Here is a 12166-nt window from a genome sequence, read left to right as displayed (position 1 = left end):
AAGCAAATCCCCGAGAAAGCTTCCTGAGCACTGACTGACCGCTCATTCCGTGGCAGCCGCGGGTCTGAGTGAGGCTTACAGCCCAGGGACTTAGCCCCTCCGGCCTGCTGGGACGTCCGTGGGAAGAGGAACCCTCAGAGAGGGTCCTACGGGAGCCAGGCCGAGGGGAAGAACGAACGTGGCAGGTGTGAGTTGGGGGAGACCTTGAGGGGCCCCTGGGATGGTGTGGAGGAAACGGAAGTCAGAAGGCCCAGCCAAGTCCCCTGTTTTATGTCCCAGCTGAACTTCTCTGGAGAAGTTACTTAAGTGCCTCTTACCTCCGTTTTTTTAAAAGAATTATTTTATTTATTTGAAAGAGTTACAGAGAGAGGTAGAGCGAGAGAGAGAGAGGTCTTTCATTCCGCTGGCTCACTCCCCAAATGACTGCAATGACCAGAGCTGAGCTGATCCGGAGCCAGGAGCCAGGAGCTTCTTCCAGGTCTCCCACATGAGTGCAGGGGCCCAAGGACTTGGGCCATCTTCTACTGCTTTCCCAGGCCATAGCAGAGAGCTGTATTTGAAGAGGAGCAGCTGGGACACAAACCAGTGCCCATATGGGATGCCGGCACTGCAGGCTGGGGCTTTAACCTACTGTGCCACAGCTCAGGCCCCTCTTACCTCCATTTTTGAGCCCCTTAGATGGGAATATTAGCAGCTGAAGTGTGTGGTGATGACCATGTGATATAACAATGCATGTAGGTACCTTAAGGCTCAACCCAGCTTGGTTGCGTGGCGGGAGCCAGCCCGTAGAGGGTGCCGGAGCCACTGCAAAAGTGACGGAGCGGAGCTTGCTCTGCGTTCCTGTTCAGCTGGTTCAGCATCCTGCTGGGTTCTCTTACCCAGTCACAGGGATGGCCTTGTGGTACAGCAGCCTAAGCTCTGGGGTGCCACGTGAAGCCCTGCCAGTGCGCCTGGGAAGGCAGCGGACGATAGCCCAGTGCTTGGGCCCTGCCACCTGCGTGGGAGACCCGGATGGGGTTCTAGTGGAGTTTCTGGTTTTGGCCTGTTGCCACCATTTGGGGAGCGCACCAGCAGATGCAAGAACTGTGTGTGCGTGTGTGTGTCCCCGACCCTCTCTCTGTAATTCTGCCTTTCAAATAAATAAGTCTTTTACAAAAATAATTGCATTACCCAGTCCACAGGATAGAGTGAGACGTGCCTGCTGCGTGCTCAGCATACATATCACACGCATCATCTTCTGGTCACCTCACACCAGAGCAGCTTGTCCCCTTTACAGATAAGGAAATTGCATCTTAGCGAGTGCAAGTGATTGGCATTAGTCACGTCAGCCAGACACCGCGACTCCAGACATGCCCTGGGCCCCACAGCACCACCACCGCACTACCCAGAGCCGGAGGCTGTTACGGCCTGGCCCGGAAGACTTGCCCCCTTCGGCTTCTGCACCCCTGTGGGTGAGCGGTGGACTCGGCTGGAATTGTAGCTCCCCTCCCCAGCTTGTCGGCAGCGGCGCAGCCTGGGGAAGTCTCACTTGCAGTCACAGCTGGCATTTACAAGGGTGTCATGAGTCAGTTTTGGTGCTTAAGATACAGGTAATTCTTCATAATGGGCCCCTAAGATTTGTAAATCACAGGCAGCAGCATCAGTAAAATGATGACAGTGCCAAGCCCGTGACTCATCACGTTCCCTCGGGCTCCTTGGTTCTTAAGCGCCTCTCAAGTAAAAACACATGTAATGAGTGTTAGTGGACTGCTTACCTGAACTGCTCTGCGGTCTTCACAGGTACAGGACGTGTCACAGGTGGAGACAGCCTGCCTCCAGGGGGAGTGAAGGCCGCTGCTTTAAAGTACGAATTTCCTGTCTCTGAAAGTTGGCCAGGGTTTCTCCCAGCAGGTGCAAAATAAGCTCTCCCTGCTTTTGTTTGTAAGATGCACCCCACCCTGGAGTCTCATCCTCATCCACCCCCTCTGCCTGCCCCGTCCTCTGCTTCCCCACCCTGCAGGACCACGGTTCTACACCCTGGCTACCCAGGCCCCGCCCCCTGCTGCCCCCTTCTCTGCAGGCTTCCCTCACCCAGTGCTGTGTGACAGGTGGTCTCTGCAGTGAGTACCATTACGTCACAGTCACCCACTCCCAAGGGAACAGCAGCCCCAGGTCTGCAACCCCTAAGTGTAGGGCCGGGTTTCCACCCCAAGTTGCCTGCAGAGCCCATGCTTCCTGGGGATGACCTGCCAGTCCTTTCTCTGGGTGTCACTGTGCGGGGGTCGCTGTGCTCAGCACCCCGTGTGCAGTTCACGGAGGGCAGCTCTGCTTCCTTCCTCAGCGCCGATCCTTTCTGACTCTTTCCCTCTGCGCTCGGCCAGATTTCGCTCTCAGGAGGTCGTCAGAGACCCACGATGGACACAGACACATTGTGCAGACAACAGCGCTATTTCTGCAGTAGCACTCCCCGCCCGCATCCCGTCTTGGGACTGATTCTTCCTTCTGCTTCTCTAGGGTCTGTCCCTGCCAGGTCCTCCAGGGCACTGCCCTCCCCTGCCCTGCCCTCAGCTTCCTGCATGGCTGCTCACTTGCCCCTCTATTCACCGCCTCACCTCAGTCCTAGTCCTTTGTCTCCGAGACTTGGGTGCAGTGACTGGGGCCTAGAGCCATGTTGAAATGACTGCTCCGGGATGACTGGCCCCTCTAGGAGCCCACCCAGTGCTGGTACTAAAGATCCTACCATGAAGCGCCGGGGAGGGCTGTATCTTGTAATCAAGCTTAACTCAAATTTTTGTGGCTGGGAACAGTCTAATTATTGACATCATGATGACAGATTCTACTTGAGGCTGCATCGTGTGTCTTTGGCAAGGTTTGGCAGTTGCTGGTAGGAGTATCTTTTGGTGGAAGTCTGTTTTCAACAGTCTCTTTCATCTTTGTGAACCCTTTGCAAGGCATGTTGGGAGCACTGGGGTAGACCAACTTGCTGGGTGCACAGCTTTGGGGCCTTCAGTCTCCCCCATGTTGTGAGTACCGTGTCCTGGCCTGGAGGTGTCAGGCGACGAGACGGGGTTACAAACAGGACACAGCCACCCCTTCTGGAGGGGAATGAGTTTTGTGGGGACCCAGTGCTAATGGAGGGACTTCCTGGCTCCTGTGGAGAGTGTGGGAGGGACCTGACTCAGGAAGTGACCGCTGTTCTAGGTGACGAAGGGAGCCGCTAAGGCAGCTTTGCCCGAGAGTGGTCCCTAAGCCACAGTTAGCCATGTGTCGGTGCGGCAGATGCTGGGAGAAGAGCAGGCCTGGGTTGCCCAAACGGTGGGATGTGCACAGCAGCCGGAAAGGACTTTCGGCTGGGAACGCAGGGCCTTCTGAGCTTAGGGCCAATTAAAGACAGAGTCAACCGGCAAGGGAAAACACCACCCACACCGCTACTAAAATCAGCAGTGGAATATTTGGCTTGGTCCCACTGGCGGAATAGATGTGTGGAGGTTCCCCGAGTTGAGCTGAGCCCTCAAGGCTTCCTCCTTGGAAAACTGCTCCTTTGTGACCAGAAGCCATTCCATCCTATGGACTGGATCCCGAGGGAAGCAGAGAGGCTCTCCCAGGCCCCAGCCAGCGAGATGCTGAACAGGTCATCCGGGAAACGTGCAGCCCATCCTCACCACAGAGATCACCACTCGGTGTTTCTGCTGTTTGAGAACAGTTCATTCTGCCCCCGCCTGTGGTGACGGACATCCGTGCCGTCCTGAGTTCCACATGCACGAGTCAGGCCTGGCACTTCTCTGTGTGCAGCCAAGTGCAGCCCCGAGGAATCCCTGGAGGCCGGGCCTTCTGCCTCGCCAGCGTGGTGCCTCAGCTCCCAGAGTCCCTCCTGCTGGTGCGCCCCACACCGTCAGGGTCACAGCCCCACTTATTCTCAGAGCTCCCTGTGCCCCCTGCTCTCAACACCTGCATAGCGGTCAGAGTGGGCATTAGCCTGCAGGCGACACTGCACCTGTCTTTCTGAGGCTCCCGACATGCCTCAGGGACCGGGTCCAGTTTGGCGCCCCTCTGAAGCACCTGGCTCAGGCTGGGCACCTGGCATTTCCTTTCCTTAGCCTGGCATTTCCTTTCCTTAGCCACCTCTCTGCTTCCCAAGTCACACTATGCGTGTTTCCAATGCCTACAGTAGTCTCAAGAGCACGTGTGCTCACTAAACAATGCACACGCGAGGGAGTGAGTAGGTGCAAAAAAGAGACAAAGAAGACTATTTCTTGCTTTTCAGATGTCTGTAGAAAGTTTAGGATGCACTGTGATGCCGTAGAAGGGACACAGGTCCTGGAGTTGGGCCGGCGTGGGTTTGAGGTGCAGTGCGTGGCCTGCGTGGCCTGCATGGCCACAGGCAGAGCAGGGCCTGTCAGCAGCGGTTCTTCAGCTGTGATGCTGTGAGACTGCTGGCCACACCCCAGCGGCGCTCACCTGTGCTCCCTCACATGGGCACGGGGCGGCTGCTAGACCTGTTGAGAGCACTAGAGCCATGCATCACAGCTTCTAGCCCGCTGCCTGGCGGGACGCGGACCTGAGTGTGAGGTGGCGGGATCCTGCCGCCTCCCTTCCGCCTCCAGGCAAAGCCAGCCTCGGCTTCCTGTTGACGCGCCGGTTGTATCACCACTTCTCTGCTTATGAAATGGCCGAGTTGATAAAGGGAGAAGGGCTACCCAAAATTGTTCTTTTCTAGAGAGAGCCGTGAATATTTTATGAACCATGCGTGGAGGAGTCACCTTATTAAAGCGTCCCCTTTGATGGAGTGTGCGGCGGGCGCGGGCAGAGCATGCTTCTTTTCAAAATCACTTGGAAGTCATCAATATTTCAAGGCGTTTTCTCTGCCCACCATTGGCCATATGCGGATCTGTCGCATCGATCACGGTGTCAGGACAAAGGAGCTTGCCTTGTTCTTACCAGGGAGGCACAGGCGCCACCGTCGGTGTCTTTCCCTTTCTGTTGCACCTCCGCTTTGAGTAAAATTCTGCACCGTCCTCGTCCGTGTACTGGGGCCCTTGACAAACTCCCCTCACCCAGGGGAGACGTGAGCAGGTGCGGTCCAGTTTCATATCTCGGGGAGGCTGGTTCTGGGGCTCCTGGTTCCAGGGCTGTGCTGTTTGGGGAGAAAGGCTGTTCTCTGTGCTACATGCAGGTGACCGAGCGCCATGGTGTGGGCCGAGATGCTCATGGGTCCAGGGCAGAGGCAGGCAGAGGACAGGATCTGTGCGGGCGTTTTCTGTGACCTCTGGGCTTGCGCTGTTGGAGGAGCTGGCTTCCCCGAGCCTTGGGAAATGCAAGGGGCTGTGTGGCTTCACTTCCCTGTTCAGCGCCTGACATGTGTTAGCCTGTGCTGGACCCAGTGCTTGAAGCTGAGGGAAAGGGAAAGGGAGCTTTTAGTGGACACAGCCAGTCAGGGTCCCCACAGGAGGCGGGGAGGTGGGGTGGACGCAGCCAGTCAGGGTCCCCACAGGAGGCAGGTGGGGGGGTGGACGCAGCCAGTCAGGGTCCCCACAGGAGGCGGGGAGGGGGGGGTGGACGCAGCCAGTCAGGGTCCCCACAGGAGGCAGGTTGGGGGGTGGACGCAGCCAGTCAGGGTCCCCACAGGAGGCGGGGGGGGGTGCGTTTGGTACAGTAGTTATAGTGCTGCCTGTGATGCCTGTATCATGTCCCCCCTCTGCTTCTGATCCAGCTTCGGTAGGTAGCATGTGGTGGGTCAAGTTCTTGGGCTCCTGCCTCCTACATGGGAGACCCAGATGGCGTTCCAGGCTCCTGACTTGCTGCAGATTTAGGAACCAATGATGTTTAAGTTCATGTAGGACCCATAGATGTTTTTTAGGCGTGTAAAGACACATTCATGGTATGTGTGTGTCTGTCTTCATTCTGTCACTTTGTTGATGTATAAAGAAATGCTGTGTGTACACACGTGGTGTATGTGTGTGTGTACACCTTTTACATCTGTCTGTCTCTGCCCTCATATTTTATGGGTGCATGAAGCCCCACTGTATATCTACATGTGGGATGTTTGTGTGTGTGTTTGTACATCTGTTTCTGCCCTTACATCGTGTGGGTCCTTAAAGACACATGTGTGTAGGTGCATGTGGGGTGTGTGTGTGTCTAGCATCACATTTTGAAACTGAGTGCCTCCTGCTTGTCCTTCCTGGCCTCGCCTGTGGACCTGATGGAGACCTCAGGCGTTTGAAGTCGGGCTCCCATCTTCCCGCACCAGTGTCGTGCCTGGGGTGTTTCTGCGAGCCCCACCTGAGGGAGCCAGGGGCGCAAGGCCAGCCTCGCACTTCAGGCCTCCCTGCTGCCCACGGGACGGAAGTGCACACCCGCCAGGCCTGCCTCTGCCTCTGCCTCTGCATGCACTCTGCGCTCTGTGATCCTTGGATGCCTCGTCTCCCGGGAAGCGTTTTCTGAACTGGGTCCCTTCCTGTGGGGACATTTGCCTCTGCTCTGGGCCAGCTGGCTGCACACTCCTCCTGGGTGCCACCGAGGAACCCTGCAGTGCCTGTGGAATGGCATGCCGGCAGCCATGTCTCTGCTGCAGTCACCTTGAGGACAGGCCCACTCCACTTTGCATGCTGTTCTGGTCTCAGCACAGAGCACCCCACTGCTCCATGGTCACAGCTGAGCTGAATCTTTGATGAGTGAATAGCTGGAGGAGTGACCGTGCAAGGAGCCCTTCTTACCTCATATGGGTGTGAGCGTCTGTCATTCCTGAGTGCTGTACAGACGGCATTGCCTGTGACGTCACGGGAAGGGATCTGTGTTGACCCAGGCAGGAAGGCTGAGCGGGGGGAGGAGGGACGATGCCTGTTGGTGGATTTGGTGCCTGTCGTACAGTGGCCCTTGCTGTGGCTTCAGTCCAGGGCTCCTTTGAATCTCTAATAAGAGCGTGGATCACATCCACAAAGTCCCCTTTGTGATGTCCAGAGCTTCTGACATCCCTTGGAGCCCACGGAGTTCCCAGTGAGGGCTCCTGTTTTGGGCAGAGGTGGCATGAAGACGGATTGGAATTTTGATGAACGTTTGCTGTTACTGTACGCCGTGCCAAGCAGGCACTTTGCAGGCTGCAGGGATGTGAAGAGGAGTAACCTCGGCACCTGCAAGGAGCCGCTGTCTGTCAGCACCATTTCCGGTGCCTTTCTCTGCATCCCTCACCCCGAGACGCCAGCCTGGTGTACCATGCCTGGGACCCCAGCCTCCACTCTGACGGTGCTGTGGCCTTTGTTCAGGGGCTGAGCGAGGAAGCCGAGAGGCGGCACTAACCTTGCCTTTGTTCTGAAGGTTGAGCTGGGGCCCGTGTGATTCATCAGCCAAACATTGTCGTTGGTGTTTCTTTTTGATCTAGCCCCAGACTTCTCCTCTTAAGTCTCGTTACAAAGTCTGCCTTCTGCCTGCCAGTTTCCCTCCTGGAACAGCCTTAGCTCTTGCATGGTTCCCTCCCATCCTTGCTTCCAGGGTCCAGGGAGGACAGCATGGTGCAGTGTCCAGTGCTGGACTGCTGCCACTAACTGTCCCTGCCAGAGACCCCTGCCACTGCAGTCTGTCTCCTTCCCCGAGCCTGTCCCCACGTGGTGAGCCACGGCGCTCAGACATAGCTGCAGGACAGAGAGGGCATGAGGCAGGCAAGGAGAGAAGTGGCAAATCCGCACGGAGGAGGTTCTGGGGAAGTTCCGTCTTGAGCTAGGCGGACAGGAGAAAGGCAGACAGGGCCTGTTTGGGAAGGCAGCCAGGATGTTCACAGGGAGGGAGGGAGGCGTGGAAAGGCGGGGCATGTGGGCATGCTTCTCCACACGGGGCTGGTTCTCTCTGAGGCTTGCATCCCAAGAAGTGTGGCTGTGTTTTTCTGTCTGCAAGACAGGGTGGCTAGAAAGTTGCAGAGAATGAAGAAGCTGCACTTAGAACCGGAAGGACTGATCAGCCCTGGGGAGTGAGGCCCACCGAGCCGAGTCGCAGGGAGGCAGGTCTCACAGTGCTGGCCGAGGGCTCTAGGAGAACCGAAGGTCCAGGATAAGTGCCCCGATGGTTTATCCTCATCCCAGACATCTAGAGAGCATTTCTGATGTGTCAGGCGCCGTTTGAGCACAGCCACTGCTTCTCTTAAATGAGGCCGCAAAGTGATGCCACCAGTGAGCACGAGATACCCCTGTGTCACAGCAAGGAGACAGGGGCCTGGTGCTGGGATTCCTCATCAGGAATGTGGTACTGATGGTCTTGGGTTGGGAGGAGAGGAGGGGAAGGGGGTGGGAGAGGGAGAGGGAAGAGAGGGAGGGGTGAGAGAGGGAGAGGAAGAGGGAGAGGGGAAGGGGTGAGAGAGGGAGAGGAGGGAGAGGGGAAGGGGGTGAGAGAGGGAGAGGAGGGAGAGGGAGGGGGAGGGGGAGGGAGAGGAGGGAGAGGGAGAAGAGGGGGAGGGAGAGAAGGAAGAGGGAGAAGAGGGGGAGGGAGAGGAGGGGAGGAGGGGGAGGGAGAGGAGGGGGAGAGCAGGGACTATGGCATATGCTCTTGCCCACCTTGGTAGGGGTGTGGAGGCAGATCACCTGGTGGCTGACCACGAACCTATGCACCTGCACCTGGTGCCACTGAGCGGGGAACCCTGCTGTGGTGCAGAGTCCAGGCTGGGGGCAGGTTGGGGCAGAGTGAGCTCGAGGCACGCGGGGTTGTTGAGGTCGGTGAGCCCCATTCCTGAGAGGCTTGCCAACGGGAGACAGGAGATGCTGTGACCCTGGAAGGGGCGTTGAAGATGCGCCGGTGTGGGTGCTGATGGCTGCAAGGCTGCGTGCCACGGCTGCTCGGGGCCCCTGGACCACAGCACCCCTGGAGGCAGAGCTGGCACCTCCCTGCCTCCCTGCCTCCCTGCTTCCGCATTCCAGTGCCTGGGGCTGACAATGACAGGATGACCAGAGCTGGTTCTTGTGCTTCTAGTGATGTGTTGTTTCCATTTGTGTGTCTGACTCTCGCACACAGTCTTGGTCAACCAGCTGCTTCATGTCTCTCCCCTTCCAGGGGTACCCTCTCCCTCACTGACCTGCCTAGAAGACCTCCTCCTTCCAGGCCCGGCTCAGAGGGGAGCAGGTGCAGAGGTCTTTCCTCCGCCCCACAGCCTGGTAGCCCTCGCTTCCTTCTCTGTGCACACCTGCCTTCCCAACAGGCCGTTTCCCCTGCGTCGGCAGCTGGGTGTAGCGCACCAGGCTTGGTACACAGGATAAGTGCTGAGCAAATGTTGAGGGAATGAATCAACACTCAGCGCTGAGGGGCGGCCCGGGTCTGGACGCACAGACACATGTTAGTAAGAGACGCACGCAGGTATCTTCATCCAGGTGTTCGACAACGCATTTCTGTAGCCAAGGGACCAGCTGCAGCTCTGCAATGCTTCGCCTTCCGTCAGGGAAGCTTGGGGCAAGGAGGGAGCCAGGGTTTGAGGCTTGGCTCCCGTACCTGTTAGGTGGGTCGTGACTCTCGGCCGGTCAGTCACACTGGCTCCTGAAACCTCAGGATTTGATCTGTTAGAAAAGAAAAGGAATAGTAGTTGTGTATCTAAGGGTTGTTGTGTGAAGCCAAGACAGCCCCTAGAAGTGTGCTTTGGGGTCCTAAAGGGCCATCAACAATGTCACACCCCCTCTGTGGATCGCTGCTCCCTGGATTCCAGCCCTTTGCTTGTGGGGTCCCAGCAGTAGCACCCCGACACCTCCCTGCTGGACGTTTCATGTCGTGGGGGCTCTAGAGCACAGCCCCTTTGGCAGCACCCCTGACTGCCGTACCACCAGGGACAGGCAGCCCTTCACCCTCACCCCTTACCCCTCACCAGCTGTGGTAACTGGAATGTCCCCAGTTATTGGCAGAGGTCCCCGGGGGCTGGGGGACAGAGTCCCCCTGGGGAGGACTCCTGCCTGTACCGCCTTCCTTCTCACATTCATCGGCAGTTTCCCAAGGCAGGTCTTGTCTTCAGTCCTGGTTTGCAGAGGGGGTAGTTGAGGTGCAGGGAGGTGAGTGTCCCAGCAACATGCTTGCAGAGAGCTTCTGAGAAAAGACATGCCTCCCGAGCGCACGCCCACGGATGCAGGAGAGAGAGGTGGAGGAGTTGAGGAGAGCGCTGCTCTGCTGAGCCTGGGAGACCGCAGGGCTCACCTGTGCCGTCCCCTCTCAGACCTGAGTCTCCTCATCCGTGCTGGGGAGAGGCGGAACAGTCTTGGAGTCCTCTCTGCCAGTGGCATTCCTGGCCGCCCGCACTCCTCACTTCTTTATGTGCCGTCTGCATGGTGCAGATTGTGTGTGTCCTGGTGAGTCACGATCCTGGCTCTATGGAGCTGGGAACCCCAGAGTGTGGAGGTGGAGCAGGGCCGGCCAGTGTCCTCACTCTGCAGGTGGGCACAGTGAGAGGCACAGAACTGGGAGGAGTTTCCCACAGTCCTGCAGCAACATGGCATCAGACGCAAGACACAGGCTTTCAGTGTCTTTTCTTTTTTAACAATTTATTTATTTGAGAGGCGGAGTTACAGAGAGAGGGAGAGACAGAGGTCTTCCATCTGCTGGTTTACTCCCCAAACGGCTGCAATGGCCTCAGCTGGACAGATCCGAAGCCAGGAGCCAGGAGCTTCTTCCAGCTCTCCCATGTGGGTGCAGGGGCCCAAGCACATGGGCCATCCTCCACTGGTTTCCTAGGCCACAGCAGAGAGCCGGATCAGAAGAGGAGCAGCTGGGACACGAGGCAGCATCCATAAGGGATGCTAGCATTGCAGGCTGAGGCTTAGCCCACCACGCCACAGCGCAGGCTCCCTCAGCGACTTTGGAGTGCACCGCCCACTCCTGAGGATGCTGCAGCCTGGCTCGAAGGGGTTCTCCCAGGGCCCCTCCTTCCACTCTCCCTCTGCCCACTGCAGCAGAAGCAACCTGGAGCTGAGCGCTAGACAGAGAGAGACCCGGCAGGGAGACCACCGGCCACCTGCTCCCTCCGCTCACGCCTCTTGGGTTTTCCTTTTCAGTCGGTATTTTATTATTTATTCAGCACTACTTAAGACATTGAGAAGATTGAGAACTTCCCTGCAGCCCAGACTAAGAATTTCAATTAAATTTACCTGCGTCTATCCCCTCTCATTTTCTAGTTCCACCTGAGTAGTCAGGAAAACACACTAGATGGAGTTTTAAAAATTAAAGTGAACACACAGGGTGTTAAGCCTGGAGAGCAGCAGTCATTTTGAATTGTGTGGTAACCCCTGGCAGTAGCTCCAGACCTCACACTCGTGTCGACAAACCGCTGTTAGTCAAAACCAATCTCTAGCTCGAGCTGCACGTCCGATGACTAACCCGGACAACAAAGCAAGCTCCCCTCGAACGCCGGAGAGCGTCGCAGAGGTCCTGGGACAGCTGCGGAAGACAGCTTGCCGACTGGCAGGAGCAAATCCAGATGCAGCAGGGACCAGACATTCCACAGTGCCAGGCCGCCGCGCCGTGTGGCGTCGTGTCTCCCCGCCTCCACCACGGTCACGCCTTCCCCTGATGGAGGTGTGTGTGGGGGGCCTTCATAAAACCAGCCCAAGCCCCAGGTACATGGAGCTTCCACATTTTCCCCCAAGCACGTAAAAACGTGTTTGAAATGCTCGCGTACAGCTGCCCACGGGAAGACCGCGCAGGCTGGCAGCGGAGCGCGGAGGGCCCACTTGCCTTCGGCTTAGGGTGGAAGTTGTTCCTTTCGCAGCACCCTCCAGGGGGCGCTCTTGCGCTCTCACTGACAGCCGCCTCGGGGAGCTAGCGGAACAGCGTTCCCGAAAGCCGCAGGGAGGGCCCCGCGCAAAACCTGGTCCAGCGCGGTGCCGCCGCCACCAAGCGAGGTGTCCCGGGGGAGCCCCGCGCCTGCTCCTGCCCAAGTTTGCGGGCCACCCCAAAGCAGCGTCCGCTCCTCATCTGATTCGCTGGGACACCCCTGCAGTGCCTAGGGGGAGGGAGGGTGCCTGGGGCCTAGCGCGCGGCAAGACCTAGACACGCCCTTGTGGATGGACCTCTGTCCGCTGTCGGCGGGCTGCGCACCACAGCGCCCGGCAGAGGGCAGTGGCTGCACACTGAGGACCCAGCAGCGGTCAACGGTACAGCTGCGGCTGCCCACGAAGGACCTGGGTGGGCACCCCTATCCTGCCGTGTGCGCCAGGGCTACCACCAAGCACCAAGG

The 12166-nt window shown here is 57.9% G+C and overlaps 1 protein-coding gene across 2 annotated transcripts in view; it reads left to right on the top strand.

The window, feature by feature from the left end:
• TRAPPC9 (trafficking protein particle complex subunit 9) overlaps positions 1 to 12166 on the top strand; it is a 562730-nt gene that overhangs the window by 293519 nt on the left and 257045 nt on the right. The gene's annotated exons all lie outside the window — the stretch shown is intronic.

This window comes from Oryctolagus cuniculus, chromosome 6 (assembly GCF_964237555.1).
Source record: "Oryctolagus cuniculus chromosome 6, mOryCun1.1, whole genome shotgun sequence".
Lineage (NCBI taxonomy): Eukaryota > Metazoa > Chordata > Mammalia > Lagomorpha > Leporidae > Oryctolagus > Oryctolagus cuniculus.
The sequence above is the reverse complement of the archived record's forward strand: the minus strand, read 5'-3'. Positions and strand labels throughout refer to the sequence as shown.